This window comes from Pelobates fuscus, chromosome 2 (assembly GCF_036172605.1).
Source record: "Pelobates fuscus isolate aPelFus1 chromosome 2, aPelFus1.pri, whole genome shotgun sequence".
NCBI lineage: Eukaryota > Metazoa > Chordata > Amphibia > Anura > Pelobatidae > Pelobates > Pelobates fuscus.
In genome coordinates, this window is record NC_086318.1 from 353,028,396 (window position 1) to 353,044,052 (window position 15,657).

At 44.4% G+C, this 15,657-nt stretch overlaps 14 non-coding genes and 2 pseudogenes across 14 annotated transcripts; all 16 read right to left on the minus strand.

The window, feature by feature from the left end:
- Positions 1–711: 711 nt before the first annotated feature.
- Positions 712–840, minus strand: LOC134591606 (U1 spliceosomal RNA; annotated as a pseudogene).
- A 472-nt stretch (positions 841–1,312) lies between these two features.
- LOC134592146 (U4 spliceosomal RNA) lies at positions 1,313–1,453 on the minus strand. The gene has a single exon (XR_010088815.1). It is a non-coding gene; the product is annotated as a U4 spliceosomal RNA (small nuclear RNA).
- An 899-nt stretch (positions 1,454–2,352) lies between these two features.
- Positions 2,353–2,519, minus strand: LOC134590878 (U1 spliceosomal RNA). The gene has a single exon (XR_010087738.1). It is a non-coding gene; the product is annotated as a U1 spliceosomal RNA (small nuclear RNA).
- A 472-nt stretch (positions 2,520–2,991) lies between these two features.
- Positions 2,992–3,132, minus strand: LOC134592147 (U4 spliceosomal RNA). Its single transcript, XR_010088816.1, has one exon. It is a non-coding gene; the product is annotated as a U4 spliceosomal RNA (small nuclear RNA).
- Positions 3,133–4,019: 887 nt separating this feature from the next.
- LOC134591024 (U1 spliceosomal RNA) lies at positions 4,020–4,186 on the minus strand. The gene has a single exon (XR_010087863.1). It is a non-coding gene; the product is annotated as a U1 spliceosomal RNA (small nuclear RNA).
- Positions 4,187–4,664: 478 nt separating this feature from the next.
- Positions 4,665–4,805, minus strand: LOC134592675 (U4 spliceosomal RNA). The gene has a single exon (XR_010089268.1). It is a non-coding gene; the product is annotated as a U4 spliceosomal RNA (small nuclear RNA).
- A 900-nt stretch (positions 4,806–5,705) lies between these two features.
- LOC134590958 (U1 spliceosomal RNA) lies at positions 5,706–5,872 on the minus strand. Its single transcript, XR_010087807.1, has one exon. It is a non-coding gene; the product is annotated as a U1 spliceosomal RNA (small nuclear RNA).
- A 481-nt stretch (positions 5,873–6,353) lies between these two features.
- On the minus strand, positions 6,354–6,488 carry LOC134593855 (U4 spliceosomal RNA). Its single transcript, XR_010090277.1, has one exon. It is a non-coding gene; the product is annotated as a U4 spliceosomal RNA (small nuclear RNA).
- Positions 6,489–7,402: 914 nt separating this feature from the next.
- On the minus strand, positions 7,403–7,531 carry LOC134591607 (U1 spliceosomal RNA; annotated as a pseudogene).
- A 472-nt stretch (positions 7,532–8,003) lies between these two features.
- Positions 8,004–8,144, minus strand: LOC134592150 (U4 spliceosomal RNA). Its single transcript, XR_010088817.1, has one exon. It is a non-coding gene; the product is annotated as a U4 spliceosomal RNA (small nuclear RNA).
- An 899-nt stretch (positions 8,145–9,043) lies between these two features.
- Positions 9,044–9,210, minus strand: LOC134590879 (U1 spliceosomal RNA). The gene has a single exon (XR_010087739.1). It is a non-coding gene; the product is annotated as a U1 spliceosomal RNA (small nuclear RNA).
- A 472-nt stretch (positions 9,211–9,682) lies between these two features.
- LOC134592151 (U4 spliceosomal RNA) lies at positions 9,683–9,823 on the minus strand. The gene has a single exon (XR_010088818.1). It is a non-coding gene; the product is annotated as a U4 spliceosomal RNA (small nuclear RNA).
- An 888-nt stretch (positions 9,824–10,711) lies between these two features.
- On the minus strand, positions 10,712–10,878 carry LOC134591025 (U1 spliceosomal RNA). The gene has a single exon (XR_010087864.1). It is a non-coding gene; the product is annotated as a U1 spliceosomal RNA (small nuclear RNA).
- A 479-nt stretch (positions 10,879–11,357) lies between these two features.
- Positions 11,358–11,498, minus strand: LOC134592677 (U4 spliceosomal RNA). The gene has a single exon (XR_010089269.1). It is a non-coding gene; the product is annotated as a U4 spliceosomal RNA (small nuclear RNA).
- A 900-nt stretch (positions 11,499–12,398) lies between these two features.
- Positions 12,399–12,565, minus strand: LOC134590882 (U1 spliceosomal RNA). Its single transcript, XR_010087740.1, has one exon. It is a non-coding gene; the product is annotated as a U1 spliceosomal RNA (small nuclear RNA).
- A 478-nt stretch (positions 12,566–13,043) lies between these two features.
- LOC134592152 (U4 spliceosomal RNA) lies at positions 13,044–13,184 on the minus strand. The gene has a single exon (XR_010088819.1). It is a non-coding gene; the product is annotated as a U4 spliceosomal RNA (small nuclear RNA).
- Positions 13,185–15,657: the final 2,473 nt, after the last annotated feature.

A 15,657-nucleotide genomic window follows, 5' to 3' on the forward strand; every position in this document is an offset into this window, starting at 1 on the left:
TATAACAGAGAGTGAGGGCAACCATATCTTGCAGCAAACCTTGTACAATTTTTTTTCTCTCTTTGGAAACAGTTTTGCCAAGATTCTACTACAGCAGCCATTAGGCAGAGTACACAATCCGCTGGTCTACGTTCGTCCCCAAAGTCACACATTTCATGACTCCAGCGATAGGAATGACCCTTGCCTAGCACCTGTCTTCTCTTCATCCACACTCAACAGGGCTGAAAGAACATTTGTGGTGGCTTTTTCAAAATTCCATGGTGTTCATTAGTAAGTGCTAGCGACCACCCAGCTATTCCTAAGGTTTGGTCTGATTGTCTCAAGCGGCAATTCACTGCCTTGATCCAGAAAATCTTTTTTTCCTAGAAATTCAATCAAACGTTACGTTCTGTTGGAAGACGTAATATAGGTCTCCAATTCTTTATTTCTTCCATTGCATTGAAGCATACAATAAATTAAAAGAAGTCAGGATAAAAAAATGATGAAAAAAAAGCTGAAAAAAGTTAAAATAAAAAGTGAAATTCTGGCTTAAAACTGGTCTCCAGAAAACATAGATAATAAAAATGATCAAGCCTAGGAAATGATTGTCGCTGCCTGCTTGATGCGGAAAGTAAGAGCCAAAGAAGACGGGTACCGTGGCTGAAATTATCCTTCGTCAGAATTGGTGAAGTTCTCTATTTTTGTCAAACAAGCAAACACAGGGGAAAGCGCGAACGCAGTCGAGTTTCCCACATTTGAGGAAATCGCAGAGGTCAACTGGTACGGAGTGCAATGAACCAGCCTCACTCTGGGAGAGCCACCTTAGGGATCATGGCTATTGCTCCCCTGCCAGGTAAGTATGACATGACGGGTACATTCAAAGGCACGCCCGCTGGGAAGCCTTTCCTTTAGGCTGTGGTGAAATAATAAAGCAAGTTAAAAAAAAAAAAAAAGCAAATAAATAATCCAAATGATAGAAGGCTACAAAAGATTACCAAACCTCGTGGCTGATCGTTGTTTTCCTTAGCTACCAGTAATTTTAGTGCCTTCAGGTGGTTAGGTGTGAATAATTGAGCTGGATTCAGGGTGCGAAGGAGCAATTTGCATAAAGGCAAATGCTAGGCCAATGAGCCGAAGGATGGGAATTCGTAGCATGTAGTGAAAATAGTGTGCTGCCGGAAACAAGTGAATTCAGTGGGAGAGAAAGGTAAAAGGGAAATGCTAAGAAGCCAGCGGAAGGAATGGTGCAACAGAGCTCAGGAAGAAACGGGAGTCACGTAAGACACGCCCTAGACATGGGGCGCCATAAACTTTTATTAAACCAATCTTTCAGTCTCCTTAGAGCCTGTCAAAAATTGCCAATGCTGACTGTATTTCAAGTCATCATGGCGGGGTATTGGGTAAAGTTTTCAATTAGCAATAATCACGCCTCGGATTGACCTCATGGGCTACGATACTGCCACTGCGCAAAGCTAGCTGTTCAAGTGGGCCAGCTTTTAAGAGCTACCACGTAAGGACACTTTAAGACAGCGGTGAGAAAAAGTTCATGACCATAAGCCATTGCAAAGGATTGTGGGAGGCAATATTCTAATTAGGCCCGCTTCCTCCTACAGGGAAGCTTAAACCCCAACAAATTCCTCGGTCTTCTTATATGGCATCTTGGAATGGTTCCAAACCTATAACAGAGAGTGAGGGCAACCATATCTTGCAGCAAACCTTGTACAATTTTTTTTCTCTCTTTGGAAACGGTTTTGCCAAGATTCTTCTACAGCAGCCATTAGGCAGAGTACACAATCCGCTGGTCTACGTTCGTCCCCAAAGTCACACATTTCATGACTCCATCGATAGGAATGACCCTTGCCTAGCACCTGTCTTCTCTTCATCCACACTCAACAGGGCTGAAAGAACATTTGTGGTGGCTTTTTCAAAATTCCATGGTGTTCATTAGTAAGTGCTAGCGACCACCCAGCTATTCCTAAGGTTTGGTCTGATTGTCTCAAGCGGCAATTCACTGCCTTGATCCAGAAAATCTTTTTTTCCTAGAAATTCAATCAAACGTTACGTTCTGTTGGAAGACGTAATATAGGTCTCCAATTCTTTATTTCTTCCATTGCATTGAAGCATACAATAAATTAAAAGAAGTCAGGATAAAAAAATGATGAAAAAAAAGCTGAAAAGTTAAAATAAAAAGTGAAATTCTGGCTTAAAACTGGTCTCCAGAAAACATAGATAATAAAAATGATCAAGCCTAGGAAATGATTGTCGCTGCCTGCTTGATGCGGAAAGTAAGAGCCAAAGAAGACGGGTACCGTGGCTGAAATTATCCTTCGTCAGAATTGGTGAAGTTCTCTATTTTTGTCAAACAAGCAAACACAGGGGAAAGCGCGAACGCAGTCCCCCACTACCATAAATTATGCAGTCGAGTTTCCCACATTTGAGGAAATCGCAGAGGTCAACTGGTACGGAGTGCAATGAACCAGCCTCACTCTGGGAGAGCCAGCTTAGGGATCATGGCTATTGCTCCCCTGCCAGGTAAGTATGACATGACGGGTACATTCAAAGGCACCCCCGCTGGGAAGCCTTTCCTTTAGGCTGTGGTGAAATAATAAAGCAAGTTAAAAAAAAAAAAAAAGCAAATAAATAATCCAAATGATAGAAGGCTACAAAAGATTACCAAACCTCGTGGCTGATCGTTGTTTTCCTTAGCTACCAGTAATTTTAGTGCCTTCAGGTGGTTAGGTGTGAATAATTGAGCTGGATTCAGGGTGCGAAGGAGCAATTTGCATAAAGGCAAATGCTAGGCCAATGAGCCGAAGGATGGGAATTCGTAGCATGTAGTGAGAATAGTGTGCTGCCGGAAACAAGTGAATTCAGTGGGAGAGAAAGGTAAAAGGGAAATGCTAAGAAGCCAGCGGAAGGAATGGTGCAACAGAGCTCAGGAAGAAACGGGAGTCACGTAAGACACGCCCTAGACATGGGGCGCCATAAACTTTTATTAAACCAATCTTTCAGTCTCCTTAGAGCCTGTCAAAAATTGCCAATGCTGACTGTATTTCAAGTCATCATGGCGGGGTATTGGGTAAAGTTTTCAATTAGCAATAATCACGCCTCGGATTGACCTCATGGGCTACGATACTGCCACTGCGCAAAGCTAGCTGTTCAAGTGGGCCAGCTTTTAAGAGCTACCACGTAAGGACACTTTAAGACAGCGGTGAGAAAAGTTCATGACCATAAGCCATTGCAAAGGATTATGGGAGGCAATATTCTAATTAGGCCCGCTTCCTCCTACAGGGAAGCTTAAACCCCAACAAATTCCTCGGTCTTCTTATATGGCATCTTGGAATGGTTCCAAACCTATAACAGAGAGTGAGGGCAACCATATCTTGCAGCAAACCTTGTACAATTTTTTTTCTCTCTTTGGAAACAGTTTTGCCAAGATTCTACTACAGCAGCCATTAGGCAGAGTACACAATCCGCTGGTCTACGTTCGTCCCCAAAGTCACACATTTCATGACTCCATCGATAGGAATGACCCTTGCCTAGCACCTGTCTTCTCTTCATCCACACTCAACAGGGCTGAAAGAACATTTGTGGTGGCTTTTTCAAAATTCCATGGTGTTCATTAGTAAGTGCTAGCGACCACCCAGCTATTCCTAAGGTTTGGTCTGATTGTCTCAAGCGGCAATTCACTGCCTTGATCCAGAAAATCTTTTTTTCCCAGAAATTCAATCAAACGTTACGTTCTGTTGGAAGACGTAATATAGGTCTCCAATTCTTTATTTCTTCCATTGCATTGAAGCATACAATAAATCAAAAGAAGTCAGGATAAAAAAAAGCTGAAAAGTGAAAAATAAAAAGTGAAATTCTGGCTTAAAACTGGTCTCCAGAAAACATAGATAATAAAAATGATCAAGCCTAGGAAATGATTGTCGCTGCCTGCTTAATGTGGAAAGTAAGAGCCAAAGAAGACGGGTGCCGTGGCTGAAATTATCCTTCGTCAGAATTGGTGAAGTTCTCTATTTTTGTCAAACAAGCAAACACAGGGGAAAGCGCGAACGCAGTCCCCCACTACCATAAATTATGCAGTCGAGTTTCCCACATTTGAGGAAATCGCAGAGATCAACTGGTACGGAGTGCAATGAACCAGCCTCACTCTGGGAGAGTCACCTTAGGGATCATGGCTATTGCTCCCCTGCCAGGTAAGTATGACATGATGGGTACATTCAAAGGCACGCCCGCTGGGAAGCCTTTTCTTTAGGCTGTGGTGAAATAATAAAGCAAGTTAAAAAAAAAAAAAAAAGAAGAGCAAATAAACAATCCAAATGATAGAAGGCTACAAAAGATTACCAAACCTCGTGGCTGATCGTTGTTTTCCTTAGCTACCAGTAATTTTAGTGCCTTCAGGTGGTTAGGTGTGAATAATTGAGCTGGATTCAGGGTGCGAAGGAGCAATTTGCATAAAGGCAAATGCTAGGCCAATGAGCCGAAGGATGGGAATTCGTAGCATGTAGTGAGAATAGTGTGCTGCCGGAAACAAGTGGATTCAGTGGGAGAGAAAGGTAAAAGGGAAATGCAAGGAAGCCAGCGGAAGGAATGGTGCAACAGAGCTCAGGAAGAAACGGGAGTCACGTAAGACACGCCCTAGACATGGGGCGCCATAAACTTTTTTTAAACCAATCTTTCAGTCTCCTTAGAGCCTGTCAAAAATTGCCAATGCTGACTGTATTTCAAGTCATCATGGCGGGGTATTGGGTAAAGTTTTCAATTAGCAATAATCACGCCTCGGATTGACCTCATGGGCTACGATACTGCCACTGCGCAAAGTTAACTGTTCAAGTGGGCCAGCTTTTAAGAGCTACCACGTAAGGACACTTTAAGACAGCGGTGAGAAAAAGTTCATGACCATAAGCCATTGCAAAGGATTGTGGGAGGCAATATTCTAATTAGGCCCGCTTCCTCCTACAGGGAAGCTTAAACCCCAACAAATTCCTCGGTCTTCTTATATGGCATCTTGGAATGGTTCCAAACCTATAACAGAGAGTGAGGGCAACCATATCTTGCAGCAAACCTTGTACAATTTTTTTTCTCTCTTTGGAAACGGTTTTGCCAAGATTCTACTACAGCAGCCATTAGGCAGAGTACACAATCCGCTGGTCTACGTTCGTCCCCAAAGTCACACATTTCATGACTCCATCGATAGGAATGACCCTTGCCTAGCACCTGTCTTCTCTTCATCCACACTCAACAGGGCTGAAAGAACATTTGTGGTGGCTTTTTCAAAATTCCATGGTGTTCATTAGTAAGTGCTAGCGACCACCCAGCTATTCCTAAGGTTTGGTCTGATTGTCTCAAGCGGCAATTCACTGCCTTGATCCAGAAAATCTTTTTTTCCCAGAAATTCAATCAAACGTTACGTTCTGTTGGAAGACGTAATATAGGTCTCCAATTCTTTATTTCTTCCATTGCATTGAAGCATACAATAAATCAAAAGAAGTCAGGATAAAAAAATGATGGAAAAAAAAGCTGAAAAGTTAAAATAAAAAGTGAAATTCTGGCTTAAAACTGGTCTCCAGAAAACATAGATAATAAAAATGATCAAGCCTAGGAAATGATTGTCGCTGCCTGCTTGATGTGGAAAGTAAGAGCCAAAGAAGACGGGTGCCGTGGCTGAAATTATCCTTCGTCAGAATTGGTGAAGTTCTCTATTTTTGTCAAACAAGCAAACACAGGGGAAAGCGCGAACGCAGTCCCCCACTACCATAAATTATGCAGTCGAGTTTCCCACATTTGAGGAAATCGCAGAGGTCAACTGGTACGGAGTGCAATGAACCAGCCTCACTCTGGGAGAGCCACCTTAGGGATCATTGCTATTGCTCCCCTGCCAGGTAAGTATGACATGACGGGTACATTCAAAGGCACGCCCGCTGGGAAGCCTTTCCTTTAGGCTGTGGTGAAATAATAAAGCAAGTTTAAAAAAAAAAAAAAAAAAGAAGAGCAAATAAATAATCCAAATGATAGAAGGCTACAAAAGATTACCAAACCTCGTGGCTGATCGTTGTTTTCCTTAGCTACCAGTAATTTTAGTGCCTTCAGGTGGTTAGGTGTGAATAATTGAGCTGGATTCAGGGTGCGAAGGAGCAATTTGCATAAAGGCAAATGCTAGGCCAATGAGCCGAAGGATGGGAATTCGTAGCATGTAGTGAGAATAGTGTGCTGCCGGAAACAAGTGAATTCAGTGGGAGAGAAAGGTAAAAGGGAAATGCTAAGAAGCCAGCGGAAGGAATGGTGCAACAGAGCTCAGGAAGAAACGGGAGTCACGTAAGACACGCCCTAGACATGGGGCGCCATAAACTTTTATTAAACCAATCTTTCAGTCTCCTTAGAGCCTGTCAAAAATTGCCAATGCTGACTGTATTTCAAGTCATCATGGCGGGGTATTGGGTAAAGTTTTCAATTAGCAATAATCACGCCTCGGATTGACCTCATGGGCTACGATACTGCGCAAAGCTAGCTGTTCAAGTGGGCCAGCTTTTAAGAGCTACCACGTAAGGACACTTTAAGACAGCGGTGAGAAAAAGTTCATGACCATAAGCCATTGCAAAGGATTATGGGAGGCAATATTCTAATTAGGCCCGCTTCCTCCTACAGGGAAGCTTAAACCCCAACAAATTCCTCGGTCTTCTTATATGGCATCTTGGAATGGTTCCAAACCTATAACAGAGAGTGAGGGCAACCATATCTTGCAGCAAACCTTGTACAATTTTTTTTCTCTCTTTGGAAACAGTTTTGCCAAGATTCTACTACAGCAGCCATTAGGCAGAGTACACAATCCGCTGGTCTACGTTCGTCCCCAAAGTCACACATTTCATGACTCCAGCGATAGGAATGACCCTTGCCTAGCACCTGTCTTCTCTTCATCCACACTCAACAGGGCTGAAAGAACATTTGTGGTGGCTTTTTCAAAATTCCATGGTGTTCATTAGTAAGTGCTAGCGACCACCCAGCTATTCCTAAGGTTTGGTCTGATTGTCTCAAGCGGCAATTCACTGCCTTGATCCAGAAAATCTTTTTTTCCTAGAAATTCAATCAAACGTTACGTTCTGTTGGAAGACGTAATATAGGTCTCCAATTCTTTATTTCTTCCATTGCATTGAAGCATACAATAAATTAAAAGAAGTCAGGATAAAAAAATGATGAAAAAAAAGCTGAAAAAAGTTAAAATAAAAAGTGAAATTCTGGCTTAAAACTGGTCTCCAGAAAACATAGATAATAAAAATGATCAAGCCTAGGAAATGATTGTCGCTGCCTGCTTGATGCGGAAAGTAAGAGCCAAAGAAGACGGGTACCGTGGCTGAAATTATCCTTCGTCAGAATTGGTGAAGTTCTCTATTTTTGTCAAACAAGCAAACACAGGGGAAAGCGCGAACGCAGTCGAGTTTCCCACATTTGAGGAAATCGCAGAGGTCAACTGGTACGGAGTGCAATGAACCAGCCTCACTCTGGGAGAGCCACCTTAGGGATCATGGCTATTGCTCCCCTGCCAGGTAAGTATGACATGACGGGTACATTCAAAGGCACGCCCGCTGGGAAGCCTTTCCTTTAGGCTGTGGTGAAATAATAAAGCAAGTTAAAAAAAAAAAAAAAGCAAATAAATAATCCAAATGATAGAAGGCTACAAAAGATTACCAAACCTCGTGGCTGATCGTTGTTTTCCTTAGCTACCAGTAATTTTAGTGCCTTCAGGTGGTTAGGTGTGAATAATTGAGCTGGATTCAGGGTGCGAAGGAGCAATTTGCATAAAGGCAAATGCTAGGCCAATGAGCCGAAGGATGGGAATTCGTAGCATGTAGTGAGAATAGTGTGCTGCCGGAAACAAGTGAATTCAGTGGGAGAGAAAGGTAAAAGGGAAATGCTAAGAAGCCAGCGGAAGGAATGGTGCAACAGAGCTCAGGAAGAAACGGGAGTCACGTAAGACACGCCCTAGACATGGGGCGCCATAAACTTTTATTAAACCAATCTTTCAGTCTCCTTAGAGCCTGTCAAAAATTGCCAATGCTGACTGTATTTCAAGTCATCATGGCGGGGTATTGGGTAAAGTTTTCAATTAGCAATAATCACGCCTCGGATTGACCTCATGGGCTACGATACTGCCACTGCGCAAAGCTAGCTGTTCAAGTGGGCCAGCTTTTAAGAGCTACCACGTAAGGACACTTTAAGACAGCGGTGAGAAAAAGTTCATGACCATAAGCCATTGCAAAGGATTGTGGGAGGCAATATTCTAATTAGGCCCGCTTCCTCCTACAGGGAAGCTTAAACCCCAACAAATTCCTCGGTCTTCTTATATGGCATCTTGGAATGGTTCCAAACCTATAACAGAGAGTGAGGGCAACCATATCTTGCAGCAAACCTTGTACAATTTTTTTTCTCTCTTTGGAAACGGTTTTGCCAAGATTCTTCTACAGCAGCCATTAGGCAGAGTACACAATCCGCTGGTCTACGTTCGTCCCCAAAGTCACACATTTCATGACTCCATCGATAGGAATGACCCTTGCCTAGCACCTGTCTTCTCTTCATCCACACTCAACAGGGCTGAAAGAACATTTGTGGTGGCTTTTTCAAAATTCCATGGTGTTCATTAGTAAGTGCTAGCGACCACCCAGCTATTCCTAAGGTTTGGTCTGATTGTCTCAAGCGGCAATTCACTGCCTTGATCCAGAAAATCTTTTTTTCCTAGAAATTCAATCAAACGTTACGTTCTGTTGGAAGACGTAATATAGGTCTCCAATTCTTTATTTCTTCCATTGCATTGAAGCATACAATAAATTAAAAGAAGTCAGGATAAAAAAATGATGAAAAAAAAGCTGAAAAGTTAAAATAAAAAGTGAAATTCTGGCTTAAAACTGGTCTCCAGAAAACATAGATAATAAAAATGATCAAGCCTAGGAAATGATTGTCGCTGCCTGCTTGATGCGGAAAGTAAGAGCCAAAGAAGACGGGTACCGTGGCTGAAATTATCCTTCGTCAGAATTGGTGAAGTTCTCTATTTTTGTCAAACAAGCAAACACAGGGGAAAGCGCGAACGCAGTCCCCCACTACCATAAATTATGCAGTCGAGTTTCCCACATTTGAGGAAATCGCAGAGGTCAACTGGTACGGAGTGCAATGAACCAGCCTCACTCTGGGAGAGCCAGCTTAGGGATCATGGCTATTGCTCCCCTGCCAGGTAAGTATGACATGACGGGTACATTCAAAGGCACCCCCGCTGGGAAGCCTTTCCTTTAGGCTGTGGTGAAATAATAAAGCAAGTTAAAAAAAAAAAAAAAGCAAATAAATAATCCAAATGATAGAAGGCTACAAAAGATTACCAAACCTCGTGGCTGATCGTTGTTTTCCTTAGCTACCAGTAATTTTAGTGCCTTCAGGTGGTTAGGTGTGAATAATTGAGCTGGATTCAGGGTGCGAAGGAGCAATTTGCATAAAGGCAAATGCTAGGCCAATGAGCCGAAGGATGGGAATTCGTAGCATGTAGTGAGAATAGTGTGCTGCCGGAAACAAGTGAATTCAGTGGGAGAGAAAGGTAAAAGGGAAATGCTAAGAAGCCAGCGGAAGGAATGGTGCAACAGAGCTCAGGAAGAAACGGGAGTCACGTAAGACACGCCCTAGACATGGGGCGCCATAAACTTTTATTAAACCAATCTTTCAGTCTCCTTAGAGCCTGTCAAAAATTGCCAATGCTGACTGTATTTCAAGTCATCATGGCGGGGTATTGGGTAAAGTTTTCAATTAGCAATAATCACGCCTCGGATTGACCTCATGGGCTACGATACTGCCACTGCGCAAAGCTAGCTGTTCAAGTGGGCCAGCTTTTAAGAGCTACCACGTAAGGACACTTTAAGACAGCGGTGAGAAAAAGTTCATGACCATAAGCCATTGCAAAGGATTATGGGAGGCAATATTCTAATTAGGCCCGCTTCCTCCTACAGGGAAGCTTAAACCCCAACAAATTCCTCGGTCTTCTTATATGGCATCTTGGAATGGTTCCAAACCTATAACAGAGAGTGAGGGCAACCATATCTTGCAGCAAACCTTGTACAATTTTTTTTCTCTCTTTGGAAACAGTTTTGCCAAGATTCTACTACAGCAGCCATTAGGCAGAGTACACAATCCGCTGGTCTACGTTCGTCCCCAAAGTCACACATTTCATGACTCCATCGATAGGAATGACCCTTGCCTAGCACCTGTCTTCTCTTCATCCACACTCAACAGGGCTGAAAGAACATTTGTGGTGGCTTTTTCAAAATTCCATGGTGTTCATTAGTAAGTGCTAGCGACCACCCAGCTATTCCTAAGGTTTGGTCTGATTGTCTCAAGCGGCAATTCACTGCCTTGATCCAGAAAATCTTTTTTTCCCAGAAATTCAATCAAACGTTACGTTCTGTTGGAAGACGTAATATAGGTCTCCAATTCTTTATTTCTTCCATTGCATTGAAGCATACAATAAATCAAAAGAAGTCAGGATAAAAAAAAGCTGAAAAGTGAAAAATAAAAAGTGAAATTCTGGCTTAAAACTGGTCTCCAGAAAACATAGATAATAAAAATGATCAAGCCTAGGAAATGATTGTCGCTGCCTGCTTAATGTGGAAAGTAAGAGCCAAAGAAGACGGGTGCCGTGGCTGAAATTATCCTTCGTCAGAATTGGTGAAGTTCTCTATTTTTGTCAAACAAGCAAACACAGGGGAAAGCGCGAACGCAGTCCCCCACTACCATAAATTATGCAGTCGAGTTTCCCACATTTGAGGAAATCGCAGAGATCAACTGGTACGGAGTGCAATGAACCAGCCTCACTCTGGGAGAGTCACCTTAGGGATCATGGCTATTGCTCCCCTGCCAGGTAAGTATGACATGATGGGTACATTCAAAGGCACGCCCGCTGGGAAGCCTTTTCTTTAGGCTGTGGTGAAATAATAAAGCAAGTTAAAAAAAAAAAAAAAAAGAAGAGCAAATAAACAATCCAAATGATAGAAGGCTACAAAAGATTACCAAACCTCGTGGCTGATCGTTGTTTTCCTTAGCTACCAGTAATTTTAGTGCCTTCAGGTGGTTAGGTGTGAATAATTGAGCTGGATTCAGGGTGCGAAGGAGCAATTTGCATAAAGGCAAATGCTAGGCCAATGAGCCGAAGGATGGGAATTCGTAGCATGTAGTGAGAATAGTGTGCTGCCGGAAACAAGTGGATTCAGTGGGAGAGAAAGGTAAAAGGGAAATGCAAGGAAGCCAGCGGAAGGAATGGTGCAACAGAGCTCAGGAAGAAACGGGAGTCACGTAAGACACGCCCTAGACATGGGGCGCCATAAACTTTTTTTAAACCAATCTTTCAGTCTCCTTAGAGCCTGTCAAAAATTGCCAATGCTGACTGTATTTCAAGTCATCATGGCGGGGTATTGGGTAAAGTTTTCAATTAGCAATAATCACGCCTCGGATTGACCTCATGGGCTACGATACTGCCACTGCGCAAAGTTAACTGTTCAAGTGGGCCAGCTTTTAAGAGCTACCACGTAAGGACACTTTAAGACAGCGGTGAGAAAAAGTTCATGACCATAAGCCATTGCAAAGGATTGTGGGAGGCAATATTCTAATTAGGCCCGCTTCCTCCTACAGGGAAGCTTAAACCCCAACAAATTCCTCGGTCTTCTTATATGGCATCTTGGAATGGTTCCAAACCTATAACAGAGAGTGAGGGCAACCATATCTTGCAGCAAACCTTGTACAATTTTTTTTCTCTCTTTGGAAACGGTTTTGCCAAGATTCTACTACAGCAGCCATTAGGCAGAGTACACAATCCGCTGGTCTACGTTCGTCCCCAAAGTCACACATTTCATGACTCCATCGATAGGAATGACCCTTGCCTAGCACCTGTCTTCTCTTCATCCACACTCAACAGGGCTGAAAGAACATTTGTGGTGGCTTTTTCAAAATTCCATGGTGTTCATTAGTAAGTGCTAGCGACCACCCAGCTATTCCTAAGGTTTGGTCTGATTGTCTCAAGCGGCAATTCACTGCCTTGATCCAGAAAATCTTTTTTTCCCAGAAATTCAATCAAACGTTACGTTCTGTTGGAAGACGTAATATAGGTCTCCAATTCTTTATTTCTTCCATTGCATTGAAGCATACAATAAATCAAAAGAAGTCAGGATAAAAAAATGATGGAAAAAAAAGCTGAAAAGTTAAAATAAAAAGTGAAATTCTGGCTTAAAACTGGTCTCCAGAAAACATAGATAATAAAAATGATCAAGCCTAGGAAATGATTGTCGCTGCCTGCTTGATGCGGAAAGTAAGAGCCAAAGAAGACGGGTGCCGTGGCTGAAATTATCCTTCGTCAGAATTGGTGAAGTTCTCTATTTTTGTCAAACAAGCAAACACAGGGGAAAGCGCGAACGCAGTCCCCCACTACCATAAATTATGCAGTCGAGTTTCCCACATTTGAGGAAATCGCAGAGGTCAACTGGTACGGAGTGCAATGAACCAGCCTCACTCTGGGAGAGCCAGCTTAGGGATCATGGCTATTGCTCCCCTGCCAGGTAAGTATGACATGACGGGTACATTCAAAGGCACGCCCGCTGGGAAGCCTTTCCTTTAGGCTGTGGTGAAATAATAAAGCAAGTTAAAAAAAAAAAAAAAAGAAGAGCAAATAAACAATCCAAATGATAGAAGGCTACAAAAGATTACCAAACCTCGTGGCTGATCGTTGTTTTCCTTAGCTACCAGTAATTTTAGTGCCTTCAGGTGGTTAGGTGTGAATAATTGAGCTGGATTCAGGGTGCGAAGGAGCAATTTGCATAAAGGCAAATGCTAGGCCAATGAGCCGAAGGATGGGAATTCGTAGCATGTAGTGAGAATAGTGTGCTGCCGGAAACAAGTGAATTCAGTGGGAGAGAAAGGTAAAAGGGAAATGCTAAGAAGCCAGCGGAAGGAATGGTGCAACAGAGCTCAGGAAGAAATGGGAGTCACGTAAGACACGCCCTAGACATGGGGCGCCATAAACTTTTATTAAACCAATCTTTCAGTCTCCTTAGAGCCTGTCAAAAATTGCCAATGCTGACTGTATTTCAAGTCATCATGGCGGGGTATTGGGTAAAGTTTTCAATTAGCAATAATCACGCCTCGGATTGACCTCATGGGCTACGATACTGCCACTGCGCAAAGCTAGCTGTTCAAGTGGGCCAGCTTTTAAGAGCTACCACGTAAGGACACTTTAAGACAGCGGTGAGAAAAAGTTCATGACCATAAGCCATTGCAAAGGATTGTGGGAGGCAATATTCTAATTAGGCCCGCTTCCTCCTACAGGGAAGCTTAAACCCCAACAAATTCCTCGGTCTTCTTATATGGCATCTTGGAATGGTTCCAAACCTATAACAGAGAGTGAGGGCAACCATATCTTGCAGCAAACCTTGTACAATTTTTTTTCTCTCTTTGGAAACGGTTTTGCCAAGATTCTTCTACAGCAGCCATTAGGCAGAGTACACAATCCGCTGGTCTACGTTCGTCCCCAAAGTCACACATTTCATGACTCCATCGATAGGAATGACCCTTGCCTAGCACCTGTCTTCTCTTCATCCACACTCAACAGGGCTGAAAGAACATTTGTGGTGGCTTTTTCAAAATTCCATGGTGTTCATTAGTAAGTGCTAGCGACCACCCAGCTATTCCTAAGGTTTGGTCTGATTGTCTCAAGCGGCAATTCACTGCCTTGATCCAGAAAATCTTTTTTTCCCAGAAATTCAATCAAACGTTACGTTCTGTTGGAAGACGTAATATAGGTCTCCAATTCTTTATTTCTTCCATTGCATTGAAGCATACAATAAATCAAAAGAAGTCAGGATAAACAAATGATGAAAAAAAAGCTGAAAAGTTAAAATAAAAAGTGAAATTCTGGCTTAAAACTGGTCTCCAGAAGGGGGCGTGGTTTGCAGCCGAGCGAGCTGGACGTGTCCAGATAGAGCTCCGCTGAACCACGGTGCCAACAGCCTATATTAGCGGAGATACTCCCGAAATATTTCCAGATATCGGTGGGCTATCTGAGATGGATAGGCGGGCCCCGAGAAAACAGTCTAAAAAGCCTTCGGAGCCAGGTACGACGGTGACGGAGCTGTTCGCGGCCTCTCGCGCCATGCGTTTGGCCTCACAAGATGGCGGACGGGAAGGCCGGGGGACGCCTCACTCGCCTTCCAGCTCGGGGAGCGGAGTCTCCTCGATGGCCCTGGAGTCTGATACGGGCCAAATATTGGCGAAATTGGCGGAAGTCAGAACCTACCTTGCCGCAGAGATTACCCGGAATACAGCCGAAGTCAAGATGGAGATCCAGGCCTTGGGCGTCAGGACAGATACTCTGGAACAGCGAGTGGAGTCTACTGTTGTGGCCCACAATGAAGCTGCAGCACAAATCAACTTCCTGACGACCCGATTGCTGCACGCCGAATCTGCTTTTGATGACCTCGGCAACAGATCGCGGAGAAACAACATCCGTCTCCGCGGCCTCCCGGAACGAGAGGGTGAAGGATCGCTTGCTGAAGTGGTGGTAAATATCTTTAGGCCGCTTCTTCCCGACATCCCGGATCATCTTTGGCACATCGAGCGTGCGCATAGGGCGCTTCGAGCCCGGCGATCGGAGGATAGGCGGCCGAGAGACGTGATAATCAAGTTCCTCTCGTTTCCCACTAAGGAGGCCATCATGAAGCACGGTAGGAACAATAACATTGTGTACGAGGGGGCTGAGCTGGCTGTATACCAGGATCTAACCCCGGCTACACTGCAGAAGCGGCGCGAGTGGCGCCCTGTGACGGAACTTCTACAGCGGCACAACATCAAGTATGCTTGGGGCCACCCTTTCAGATTGATGGCATTTAAGGCCGGCCGTACCAAAATTCTGCTTGATGGCGGCGACCCGGTCCCCTTCTTGCTGGACTTGGGCATTCCGGCCCCGGAGGATCTGGCGGTGCAGGCTGCCCCGGCGGGAACCTTAAATCTTCTACCTCGCGACTGGTTCACGGCCGGAGAGTGATGGCGTTGGCTCGTCGGGCGATCTTCCTTTTCGGATGTCTGTGGATCCAGGTTCTGGGGTTCTTTGGGGCTCCTGTGGTTTGGGCGGGTGGCCCTGGGGGTCCGGTCCTCCCCCCCCCCCCCCCTTTTTTTTTTTTTTTTCTCTCCCCCCCTTTTATTTTTGGTGTCTTCCCGGGCTCCCCCCTCAACCTCACCGTACGACCAAGGTCTGGCCCGTCCCGTTTTTTTCCCAATCGCTCCCCTTGAGTCGAGGTTGGGATGTGTTGCTTTTGGGGTGGGCTAGGGATTGCTTCCGCCCTGGCCTTTAGTTTTTGGCCCGGCGAGCTTGTCTATGAGGGCGTTCTTCTGGAGGGGCAGTGGAAACCGTCAACGCTTGGGACAGCGATCCCCTTCTGCCCCACCGTCACACCCGATTTCGGGGACTCTGGCAGAACTTTTGATGTACTGGGTTTCTTATGTGCGGCGGGCGGCGGGTGGGGAATTGCTCTTGCTATGTATTCTCAACCCGTCGGGCTACAACCTGGCTGAGCTGACTTATGCAACCTGGTTATGTCGTGCTGCCTTTATGTCGGTTCGGGGTCTAATGTTTATATTGTGTTATATTGGACCGCTTTGCCCCCC